This window comes from Carassius gibelio, chromosome A21 (genome assembly GCF_023724105.1).
Source record: "Carassius gibelio isolate Cgi1373 ecotype wild population from Czech Republic chromosome A21, carGib1.2-hapl.c, whole genome shotgun sequence".
In the NCBI taxonomy this organism is placed as follows: Eukaryota; Metazoa; Chordata; class Actinopteri; order Cypriniformes; family Cyprinidae; genus Carassius; species Carassius gibelio.
Genome location: NC_068391.1, coordinates 15596097 through 15609279, shown reverse-complemented (window position 1 = coordinate 15609279; position 13183 = coordinate 15596097). Strand labels below are relative to the sequence as shown.

The 13183-nt window shown below is 36.5% G+C and overlaps 1 protein-coding gene and 1 long non-coding RNA gene across 2 annotated transcripts in view; one reads left to right on the top strand and one right to left on the bottom strand.

Annotated features, from left to right (window-relative positions):
* The window catches only part of LOC127941641 (teneurin-2-like), a 260234-nt gene that overhangs the window by 225014 nt on the left and 22037 nt on the right, over nt 1-13183 (bottom strand). The gene's annotated exons all lie outside the window — the stretch shown is intronic.
* On the top strand, nt 103-1031 carry LOC127941662 (uncharacterized). The gene is made up of 3 exons (XR_008149126.1): nt 103-288; nt 429-539; nt 638-1031. It is a non-coding gene; the product is annotated as an uncharacterized LOC127941662 (long non-coding RNA).

Below are 13183 nucleotides of genomic sequence, written 5' to 3'. Positions count from 1 at the left end.
TTTTATAACAAATTACTTGCAACCAGTTCTAAATCATGTGGGGGGAAAAGGCGCCTTCTTAGGTTCAGCCTCTCTTCCGGTTCGTATGTCGTTAGGAGAATCTACAGTCCAACAATGGGACTTGCAAGAAAGATTTTAATGCTCCGTGAGCGTAAGGGCGTAAAAGGAAATCGAAAAATAACTGAATGGCTTCAAAAAAACAGGCTAATGTCTTCAACGAAGAAATGCAGAATATGTAAAAAAAAAAATGAAATTAAGGAAGACGCAAAACAAAGATGGATACCAATGGTAAATATACACACCCTTAAGACATTTTTTGTCAGATTGGAAGCCTGATTCAAATCAAAATTATATTATGTTACTGTACTTATTCTATATGTTACTTTTATTTATTTATTTATTTGTATTTTTTGTTACTGTGGTATCAGGATATGTCAACGAAGAGCACACAATGAAAAAGTGACAAAATCATGCAGGTCAGGATCAATATTCGACAAGACCAAGACAAGTTTACAAAATTGGATGACTTTTATATACAGGTAGGTGTAATAACATATTAAATAACCTGTTTTTGTCTTTTAACATTAAGAAACATTACTTGTCATTTTTTTTTCACATAAATATTTCAATAATGCAGATTCAGTCAAGGTTTACGTTTACGCCAAGTCGACATGGTCCAGGATGGCATTGCTGGAAGCTCCGCCACCCTTACTAAAATGACCCGTAAACTGAGATTAGTCTGCAGGAAAGCCTTGAAGATGTTCAAAAGGAAGACAGGACAACGCATGGGTGGAAGAAGGGAATTTATTGTGATAGATGAAAGCAACATCCGTCATAAAAGGAAGGTGGGATATCCTTTTTGTAACTATTTTTTAAAAAGTGAAAACATGTAAGGTGGAACAACTGAAATACAATATCTATATCAAATTTCAATAGTGATATTTGATGCATCAATTAATCATTTCTTTAAATTGGTTATTTTTATTGAACCAGATGAACCCATTCTGAACTAAACTGTATCATCAACTGTATCATCTGAAACAGTTTGCATCTCGTGTCAGCACTGATCCAAAAACTATTCCACCAAAGCTCACTTTTTGCAACGTGTCTGACAGTCACTCCAATTTATTAGTTGTCTCATAGGTTGTGATTCCATGTCATTTAAAGGTACAGGTTGGAGGACCTGCCACTTAGGGGCGCACTACCAAAACAATAACAATCGCATGGTTTGATGATGCTAAGAAGGAGCGTAGAATGATGGGATTTGTTGTCTTCTACCCAACCGCTGACGGCCATTCAAACACAGGCATACATAGCAAATGCGAGTTCAATGATTTGCGTAAGTAGATTACATACAAAGTCAATGCAAAGACATGATCAGACTATGGATCAGACACGTCCTCGAGCGGGTCTAGAGATGTGATGCCCCGCGTTTGGCGTGTATGCCCCATAATACTAATCTTGTTGATCTTTATAATAGCATACGTTTTCTGTAAAGATACGAATCAAAACAACTCACCTGTCGAGTAAAACACAAGCGAGATCAGCATCTCTTTCTAGTTCTCTCCATCTAGAAAATGCAACACCGATATCGATCCTCGCTCTTTCTCTTCTCTTGTCCCAAACTCTTCTTGGGTCGTTTGGTTGGCCCATACACTTACGGGAGTAAATTAAACAGTAATTATGTTCCATAAATAAGTAACAGAGTAACCACCATAAAAAGTGTAAGAAGAAGTAAATAAGGAACTGCTTGAAGCAAGCTAGTGGTTTGCTGGATGCTAGACACTACTTCCACATTTGTCCACGACACTATTGTCATGTGGTTTCTACGTCAGTAAAGGCGGTAACCAAGGGTAACTAACGTCATTGATAGGCGACTGCACTGCCCTGTGTCACTGTTTAGAATGGGAATTTTCTCATGATTTGCAAGTAGTTGAATACATTAGAGATATTGTTAGTTATCAGCTGGACAAAATATATAACGCTAGCCTAGTGGTTTTTGGATATTTTACTGCAAATCTTATAAATTGTAAAACTTTAATGTAACACTGCTACTTGATCCCTTCTAGCAGGACTTCAGTTACTCCAACAGTTAATACTTAATATCAGAATACATTTAGGCTGTCTTTTATTTTTAAGTAACATAGTATATTTGTACCAATAGCCAAAAATACATTGTATTCATCAAAATTATAGATTTTTCTTTTATGCCAAAAATCATTAGGATATTAAGTAAAGATCATGTCCCATGAAGATATTTTGTAAATTTCCTACTGTAAATATATAAAACGTAATTGATTAGCAATATGGATTGCTAAGAACTTAATTTGGACAACTTTGAAGGCGATTTTCTCAGTATTTAGATTTTTTGCACCCTAAGATTCCAGATTTTCAAATAGCTGTATCTCAGCCAAATATTGTCATATCCTCCTAACAAACCATACATCATTGGAAAGCTTATTTATTAAGATTGGTTTGTACATTTCAATTTCGAGAAATGTACCCTTATGACTGATTTTGTGGTTCAGGGTCACATATTAACAATGGCAACTCTTTTTATGAAGCCTGTATTTGTAATACATTATTCAGATAATCTTAAGGCATTTTATTTTTATGCATTTTGCATTAGGGGTGGGCGATATCTCGATATTTAAAATATATCGGGATATTTTTTAAACACGATATGGATTTTGACATATCGTATATATCGATATATTGTTTATATTTAATTCTGATTCCGCCACTTTCCTTGTTTGCCTTCTCTTTGCTGTGCTCGCTCGCCCCCGCTCGCTCGCCCCCACCTCCTTGCTTTTGTCCCCCCTCCCCTCACATGTACAGAACTAGTAAAAAAAAAAAAACGTCTAAAAAAGGACAACTGGCTCCATTATATGGAGATAGTTCGGTTTTAAGGCGTCAGGTGAACAGCAGGCAGATGTCTACTGTAGGGCCCTATGATTTCCGTGATGCACTAAACGCGCACGGAATCGTGGAATCCAGTCATAAAAACGTAATTTACAGTTTAACATGGAATGACACAGAATTTGTCAAATTTTGAATGAATTAATCAAAAGTAGGTCATTGCACTTAAATCAAATCGCGATATGGACTGATATTTGCAAATATTAAGCCGGAAAAATCTATTTTAATATAAAACCTGCATATTCTGCATGTCTGTGTTAATGAATGGCACAGAAGCGTGGCTTCATTCATTAACGTTCACACGCTATTAAAATGAAACAAACATAATTTAAGGAATAATCACACAACATTTCTTCCATGTTTTATTTTTAATAGTAAATCCCCTTTGTTTACCAAAAAATAAAGTTTGCTTAATTTTAAATAATTAAAAGATAAATTAAATGAATGTTTTATGCCTTCATTTGATAACCAGAAAAATTTAAATACACAGAATTTCTGAAGGGAAAAAACATTTCACATAAGGCTATTTTAAGAATTTTTTTAACTAATTAAGTTTTTTTTATGCATTTAAATAATTACACATGCTAAAACAAAGAATTAGGTAACAATAAAACATATGGTGAAGAAAAAAATAAAACATTTCATAGGGCCCTAAACATGTAACATTTGGCATATTTGTTTTTGCAGTAGTTTTTGAGGGTAATTTTTCCTGTAAAGATATCGAGATATATATCGTATATCGAGATATAGCAAAATATATCGAGCTCCATATCGCCAAGCCCGACTATGCATTATAAAAAACCTTGGAAAATGTTGTATCATCTCATAAATAATCGTAACAACAATTATAATACATTATAATATTTACACATTTGTGGTTATAGCTTTTAAGAGTATAATCATTTATAACACATAATGAATATTAAATTCACTTAATTTATAATTGATTATTTCATATCTTGACATTGTTCACTACAGTGGTTAGGAGTGTCTAAGTGTGTATTTTTTTCTTTTCTTTTTTCCTGTGGGGATAATGTACATTTTTTCTGAGCCTTTTTTACATTAGATTACATTTTATATTGATGGTCCCCTTAGTCTATTGACTATATAATTGGCTAATTTTCATTTTTGGGTGAACTAACCCTTTAAGAGGATGCAACATGTTCATAGTGTGTTATAAATCATCATACTCTTAAAATCTATAACCACAAATAAGTAAGTATTATAATACATTAAAATTGTTCTTATGATTATTTATGAGATGATACAACATGTTATAAGGTTTTTTATAGTGCATAATTAATTCATTATAATACCTTTAGAATAAAATAGAAAGTGTTACCATAAATTCTAAGCACAGGTTTAAAGGTGTTATTTCAACCACACAAATTCTTCGGGAACTGTGTTTTTGGGAAACACCAAATCTTTCAACTGTTGGTAATGAAACATACAACCATAGTTCGCTAGTGATGCTTGTGGGAAACAAACCTCTGAACTTTAGTGCCACCAATACAGAATAAAGGCATTACGACAACACTTTACAATATTGTTTCATTTGTTAACATTAGTTAACTACATTGTTTTTACATAGACTAATACTTCTTTCAGTAAGTGTACATTGGAAGGCAAGTAATTGAAAAAGGAAGAGCTGGACAGACGTGGAAGAGAAAGAAGTGGGTTTTTGGCATGCTGGCCATAAAGGGACAAAGAAGACGACCAGTTTTGCGGCTTGTAGAAAGGCGCTCCAGAAATCACCTGCTTCCCATAATTAGACGACATGTTCGCCAAGGGTCAACCATATTAAGCGACGAGTGGAGATCCTACAGAGCTTTATCAAATCTTGGTTATAGTCACTACTCAGTAAACCACAGCAGATACTTTGTTGATCCAAACCATGGAGGACATACACAAAATATTGAAAGAGCCTGGTTAACCTACAAAAGCCAAATTTGGCGACTGAGAGGAAATAGGACAGAGAAGCTTCTTAAAGAACATTTGTGTTTTATTGAGTGGACTTACTGGCTGGGATACAAGCACAAAGATGGTCCTCTAGGTCGTCTTCTGAAAGAATTTAAAATGCATTACAGAGATTAAATATGCTATAACCCAAACATTTTTCTTTTCTTCTACTCCCAGTTCAGACATGAAATGGTTTGATGTTTATGTGCAGCTGATAAAATAAATAAAAATGGTACCAGACACATAATACATAATTATAAAGTGTATATCTGTTTATAATAGATGTTTGTATAGTTGTTTGTTACAGCCTAATGTTTACAGCTATTTTAGTCATGATAAAAAAAATATATATCATGTGCAACCAAACACTAAAGTCGTTTCACGCTTTTGAGGTTTTTGGTGAATTTTAAAATAGTATACTTTTAGATAATATCTCTAGAAGGATGAAGTAACACTCGAGTAATTACTAGTGGGTTACCATGATCTTCACTTTAGAATACTGATCCAAGTAATTATTAATTCTTTTAGAAGGATGAAGTAACACTTGAGTAATTACTAGTGGGTTACCATGATCTTCACTTTAGAATACTGATCCAAGTAATTATTAACTCTTTTAGAAGGATGAAGTAACACTTGAGTAATTACTAGTGGGTTAATATAATTCTTATAATAGTTATTAATGAAAAGAATCATATAACCATTCACAAGATACACACACGCATATATATATATATATATATATATATATATATATATATATACAGTATAAGGGCACTTATGAACTAATGGTTAAATTCGGACTTCTAAACCAAAGGCTGCAGGTTTGAGTCTCAATATATCTCTGTGGATATATTGGTTTGAGTCTCGGTACCAGCAGGGGTTGTAGGTGGGGGAGTGAATGACCAACGCTCTGTTCCACCCTCAAAACAACGACTGAGGTGAGACCCTTGAGCAAGACACTGACCCACCAACTGGTACACACATTAAAAAAACAAAAATGTATATATGTATGTATATATGCACACATTTATTATTATTTATGTTTTTTTTTTAAGTATATGTTAAATAATAAAATTACTGTATATGTAATTTGGTCTTCATATGATACACGTGTTTGCATATTTAGTTTGCATATGAAATTTAAACAGTAAATAGGACATAGGTTAATGTACTGCTAGTCATTTGTCCTGCATAGTTATTGTTTAGTTTTGCATGAATTATGAAACTTTCTCATTAGTTCTCTGGGAATAATGAAAAAAATAGTAGTTATTGACTAGTTAATAGTAAACTACTAGAGTCATCTGTGTGCTATTACTTACTAATTTGTTAATCAGAGTTTCTTGTTAGTTAACAGTAGTTACTAGATTGTTAATATTGCGTTACTCATTTGTTCCTTTGTAGTTATTGATTAATGACGGAACAGTATTCTAAAGTGTTACCCAAAAAAATACAAAAAGGTGGGTAAGGAATGACAATATACAAATTGACAATGTATGGCAGGTATATTACAATGAGCATTTATGTATGTACATGTATATTATGTGCAAAAAATGTACGCTAAGTATGTGTGTTAGATAAATAAGTGTATGTGTATATAAATATAAATAGTGTAGTGTGTTCCACAGTTATTATCAGCTGTTCATAAGATGGATTGCCTGAGGGAAGAAACTGGTCCTGTGTCTGGTCCTTCTGGTGCTCAGTGCTCTGTAGCGTTGACCAGATGGCAACAGTTCAAAGAGGGAGTGTGCTGGATGTGAGGGGTCCAGATTTATTGTGCCAGCCCTTTTTTCACTCTGGATAAGTACAGTTCTTGAATAGATGGGAGGGTTGTACCGATTATTCGCTCAGCAGTCCGGACTACCCTCTGTAGCCTTCTGAGGTCCGATTTAGAAGCTGAGCTGAACCAGACAGTGACTGAAGTGCAGAGGATGGATTCGATGATGTACAACCTCTGCTGGGCCTTTTTCACAATGGAGTCAATGTGAATGTCCTACTTCAGGTCCTGAGAGATAGTGGTTCCCAGGAACCTGAATGACTCCACTGCAGTCATAGTGCTGTCCATGATGGTGAGTGGGGGGAGTGCAGGGGGGTTTCTCCTGAAGTCCACGATCATCTCCAATGTTTTGAGCGTATTAAGCTCCAGGTTGTTGAGAGTGCAACAGACAGCCAGCTCTTTAACCTCCTGTCTATAAGCAGACTCGTCACTGTCCTGAATGAGGCCGATGAGTGTGGTGTCATCTGCAAACTTCAGGAGCTTGACAGAAGGGTCCTTGGATGTGCAATCGTTAGTGTACAGGGAGAAGAGCAGTGGGGAGAGAACACAGCCCTGGGGAGCTCCGGTGCTAAATGTATGGGTGCTGGATGTGTATTTTCCCAGCCTCACTAGCTGCTGCCTGTCTGTCAGGAAGCTGTTGATCCACTGACAGATGGAGGTGGGAACAGAGAGCTGAGTTAGTTTGGGCAGGAGGAGGTTTGGGATGATCGTGTTAAAGGCCGAGCTGAATTCCACAAACAGGATTCTCACATAAGTCCCCGGTCTGTCTAGGTGTTGTAGAACATAATGCAGTCCAATGTTTACTGCATCGTCCACAGACCTGTTTGCTCTGTAGGGAAACTGAAGAGGATCTAGCAAGGGTCCAGTGATGTCTTTCAGGTGGGCCAGCACCAGTTTTTCAAATGACTACAGACGATAGAGCCACAGGCCTGTAGTCATTTAATCCTGTATTTTTGGATTTCTTTGGGATGGGGATGATGGTGGAGCGTTTGAAGCATGAAGGGACGCACAGTTCCAGCGATCTGTTGAAGATCTGTGTGAAGATGGGGCCAGCTGGTCAGCACAGGATTTCAGACAGGCTGGTGTAACACAATCTGGGCCTGGTGCTTTTTTCCTTGTGTATGTATTACACAATTACATATGTATTATGTATTTATATCTATGCAGCTCTAGATATAAATACATATAAACTATTGTGGTATTGCGATAGCAAATAGTCTCGAAATCTTTAAAAAAAGGAAGGAGAAAGGAGAAATGGTGACAGGCAGACAAAAAAACGATATGCAGACACTGCCAGACTGCAGTGAAATAAACATCAAGTAATACAACTGACACAAAGAGCCACTTCAAAATCCAGCTGGGACAAAAATAAAAAAATAAAGGAACCAGTGTTATAAAACGTTACCTTTGCCAAGGTCCAGCTGGTGCAACTATTTTATAAAAGGGAGTTTTAGGTCATTTCACCAATTTCATACTATACCTCATACCTCTAAGCAACAGTTATGACTAGAGAATAAAAAAAGAGGATTGGATATGACATGGATAATTTGTACTTCATTGTTTTGTTCGATCATAGTTTAATCCACAATACGGCATTTTTTTTCCAAGTCTGCATTTGTCTTTTTTTATATATATTGCATTCTGTGGACTGTATAACAAGGTATTATCGTACCTTGAGATTTATTTATTGTTACATTCCTAATCTAAACTATTTGCTGCAGAGTGAGAACGTAAGACAAAAAGTACATTGCATTGGATTGCTCATTCTAGTAAATGTTGACATTTAAATGTTGATTTGAAGTGTCAGTTATTTGTATTGCAGTCAAATCTGGACACAGAGAAAGTATTTTGTTACCCATATAGCTATATCAGAAGTCATCAGAATAAATATTGGCTCAGTGTGACCATAGAAATCTTGTGGTCGAGTTCTGTATCTTCCTCCTTATTGAAAAATCTCCATCGCAATTAGTGACTAACAAATATAGATTTTAGTAGCTTTATTGGCATGGTAAAAAGGCTTTACAAAGCACTGATAGCACTACAAACTAATTGTGTTGAGCATTATCAATTTTAGAGGCTACAACAGGCAGGGAATCAGGCAGTGACTGAGAGCACTCTGATCCAATGACCAAAAAGCTCTCTGATCCGGAAGTCACAAACCACTTTCAACAACATATAAAAACAAAATAATCTTTAGAGTAATTTTATGAACAAATTTTGCATCACCATGAAATTTTGACGTTGTTCTGAGAGGTGTGTAAAGGGCATGTTTTAGTGACGTGCAGCGGTGCTTCAAGCTCCCCTGTGGAAACCCTGCGCTATTCTGGCCTCGGTGCTACTGGCCCAGGGCTATGAGCCCCGCCCGGCCCGCTTTAAGCGCTGGCTCGCACTGGCCCGACAGTGGAAATGCGGCTATTGACGATCAGGACAGTTGACAGGCCACTGCTGCATGTCGTCACGAAAGCTTATCATTTTCTTATGTTTTTAAGCCTGGCCACTTTCCAATTTAAACATTCAAAAGAGTTTAAATCATTCAAACCCAAGACGTGGAAAAGCTGAACTGGTTACTCGCGCGCTGTGTTCGGTGCGCATGCATCTCACAGTCTCAGAGCCGTGTCTAACAGACAGTTGATTATGCCTTAAAGGGGGGGTGAAATGCTATTTCATGCATACTGAGTTTTTTTACACTGTTAAAGAGTTGGATTCCCATGCTAAACATGGACAAAGTTTCAAAAATTAAGTTGTACATTTGGAGGAGTATTTCTGTTCCAAAAATACTCCTTCTGGTTTGTCACCAGTTTCGGAATTTCCTTATATGGGTCCTAAGGGCACGTCTGCCGGAAGAGCACGCGCTCCCGTATAGCACAGCACTGAGAGCACAACAGACATTCACTGATCAGAGCGAGAGCATTGCGAAATGTCACAAAAGAAGTGTGTTTTTAGTTGCCAGGGCAAGACAACCCTCCACAGATTACCAAAAAAAAAAAAAAAAAAAAAACAGCATTAAGGGACTAGTGGATGGAGTTTATTTTTACAGAGCATCAACGAAGTTGTGCAAGTGTTTGTGTTTGTTCCCTGCATTTCAAAGATGCTTGTTTTACAAACAAGGCCCAGTTTGATGCCGGATTTGCACATCGTTTATTTCTTAAGGATAATGCAGTCCCAACGAAAAAGAGTCACGATCGTGTGTTGGAACCGCATGCGGTGAGTAAAACTTCTTCAAATATCTCTGTGTTGTTAACTTAGCTATCTGGGCGTAAGCACATCAAGTAAACAACATGCGATGTTGTCATCAAACTGCACTTTCCACATGTACAGCTTTAAAAAAAAAAAAAAAAAAAAGGTGACAAAGTGGAACTTAGTCATTTTCCAAAACCGCTAAGCAAATATATACAGTTTCAGTACATACCACATAGAGACGTCATTGCTGATGCTGCTCTTGTTAAATTTCAGCCTCTGGATCTGATTCTGGATCATACGCTGAATCTGACCGTTAGCCATGGTTTGTTTTGCATGGTTTTTTCTTCACGCTAATGTCACAGCTTCCAAACGCTCTCAACGCAAAAGCCTGCTGGCGCTCGTGATTCTTTTGCTCCGCCCACACTTCACGCCTCCAGCCGGTCGTGTTTTTTCCGGGAAAAATCGGTACAGACTATCTTTCTCTTATGAATATAATAAAAATAAAGACTTTTTGGAGTTATGAAGGATGCAGTACTACTCTATAGGTACTCAAGATTAACAGGATTATGAGTGAAAACGAGCATTTCACCCCCCCTTTGTGAAAGTAAACAGTTGAGAAAAAAATCGGATGTGTATTATATTGGATGCATTCATTGTCTCTTAAAGTGACCGCACCTTATTTAATATAAAAAAGATAAAGTTTTATCTATAACACCTTATTTATTTTATTCATACACCTTATTTATAAGTTTTAATAGTAGGTGCAGGATACTATAATTAATTTAGGTAAGTGAGTATAGCAAAATAAAGCGAACTGTGACATATTATACCCCCCAACATAAATTAATACAGTGGACAACTAGTGAAAATGATAGAGAAAAAAATTGGACCAAAAATTAATCAGACACTGACCTCATGTTTTGCATTTTTTTTTTTTTTTTTTTTTTTTTTATTGCTAATGCAACCTTTTCACACCACAGACTGAACAGAAAAAATCGTTGCTTGGTAATTGTTCAACAAAGTATTGATAGTTGTGTAAATATTGCCATACTAACAGTTGTCTGAAGTTTGGTTTGATTGTTATCCATTACATATCTTTCATATCTAAGTTATCTGATATTATCAAGATGAATTTGTTCTGACAGTTCAACTCTGATTTCTTATCATATTTTATTACCATTTTATAAACTAGAGCAAATAAACTGTGATTATTCAAGGTTTGACTGTTAATTATGCAGTGCTATTTTACATTTAATTATTTGTTTTCTGTTCCTTGGACACCTACAAACATGAAACAACTTCAACATTGTGCAATAAGCACAAATAAATAAATAAAATTAACATATAAGTGAAACGATTTCAAACAGGGCCCATTGGTACAACCTGCACCGGTGCCCCGCAAACCCCAGCTACGGCCCTGCTTAGGTTTGATTTAGGGTTAGGTACGTGTTATTATGCATTATCTTCTGTTATTAATATAATAAGTACATGTAAGATAAAGTGTTGCCAAATAATGCAATAGAGAGCATTAGAGTAATATAGTACAAACAAATAAGAGTGTGAATGATTATATACTTGTTTTAAAGTAAACAGAAACACTTTTTTTTGCCTTTGTGACTTAATAATTCATGCATCAGTAGGTTAATCTGCATACTCATATTACGCAATCATCTTGGCCAAACTTTGTTATCACATTTCACAGTTGATTTTGCTACAAGTTCTCATAACATGCACAATGACTCCCTAGTGATGAAGTTTGTGTCCTTAGACTTGTTAATGGCCTCAGTACAACTGTGAGACAACTGTGAGACACCACAACAACTTAAAAGAGTGCGAACATCACCACGAGCAAACTGTGGCATTTTAATGAGCACCCATCCTCTAATCATTTAGCTGTAATCCGCCGCGGACATGAACCCACTGTCTGCAAAAGTAACCAAGGCTCAGCGAACAACAGAAGAAGGGAAAATCTGAGCAAAGAGACTTGGGAAAGGGAGCCCGGGAATGTCGGATGGGCGTTTCTTTGACGCTGAAAGTTGACCGTGAATGCCAACAAAAGTGAGTGTTAATGAGTTTAAGTGTTGCCTGAAGGTGCCGTTTTTATTATATCACCATGCCACGCTCTTCATGTGCACAGTGGCTGAACACAGTGCCTCAGGACTCACTTCTGTGACTATCCCTTTTAATTAGCTCCCATGGTAAAAATCTATTTGTGGTCAGAGTCCTGAGTATACACACAAATGGATTTTTTTTTTCTTAAAGGTTCATGCATTAAAGAAACCCACACAGACGTAGACTTCAGTCTCAGTAGGTGGAAGAAAGGGTGGAGTTTAGGACAGAGGGATTCAATTTCTGCCTGTGGCTCTGAAAGGGAAGTTCAGAATGGAAAAGAAAGAGAAAAGCAAAGATCAGTGGGCTACCACAAGGGTGTTTGACGACTGTGGCTCAGAGCAGCAGTGGAAACAATGCAACCGATTCTTCTGTGAACATCACGCTGCTCCCAGCTCACTACGGTGGATGTCTTTTACAGTGTCAAAACGGCCACCGATGCCGCCCACCGAGGCCAAGTGCATCAAACTAAACTACTTTTTTTTTTAATGGATGCTGTGACTCAGGTGTTAAGAACCTCTGACACCAAGAATGTGAGACGGCAGGTGGCTACGAAAACATCATTTTGCTACTTGTGTGCTAATTACAAACACAGCTGGACACAAAGCAGATGCTCATGTATGGATGAAGATTATTCATAAAAGCAGTCATTTCAGTGAGTGCAAACAGTAGAGAAAAGATGTAATTAAGGCAGCAAAAGAAGTTAGACTGAGTGGGAAATCGTGTTTATGGTGATTCATTCTTTGTGGAAGGCAAGATGCAAAAAGATTGGGGTCAGTTAGACTTTTTATAGTTTTTGAAAGAAGAGCTCTCTATAGCTGCATATATATAATCAGAAAAACAGTAAATAGTAAAACTGTGAAATGTTATTCAAATTTTGGTATTTTTATTTTAATTAAATATGAATTTTCATCATTACTCCAGTCTTCAGTGTCACAGGATCCTTGAGAAACAATTCTGTAATATGCTGATTTGGTGCTCAAGAGACATTTCTAATTGTTGTCAATGTTTATCAGTTTTGCTGCTCATTATTTTTTGTGGAAACCAGGATTCTTTGATGAACAGAAAGTTACATTTACATTTATGCATTTAGAAGACGCTTTTAATCAAAAGCTGTTTACAGTGCATTCATGCTATATATACATTTTTTTTTTATAATTTATTTTTTATGATGTTCTCGTTAACAAGGTTCGGGAGGAGTGCGTCAGATACTTAGCCCAATCAACACAGGTGGACCACAAT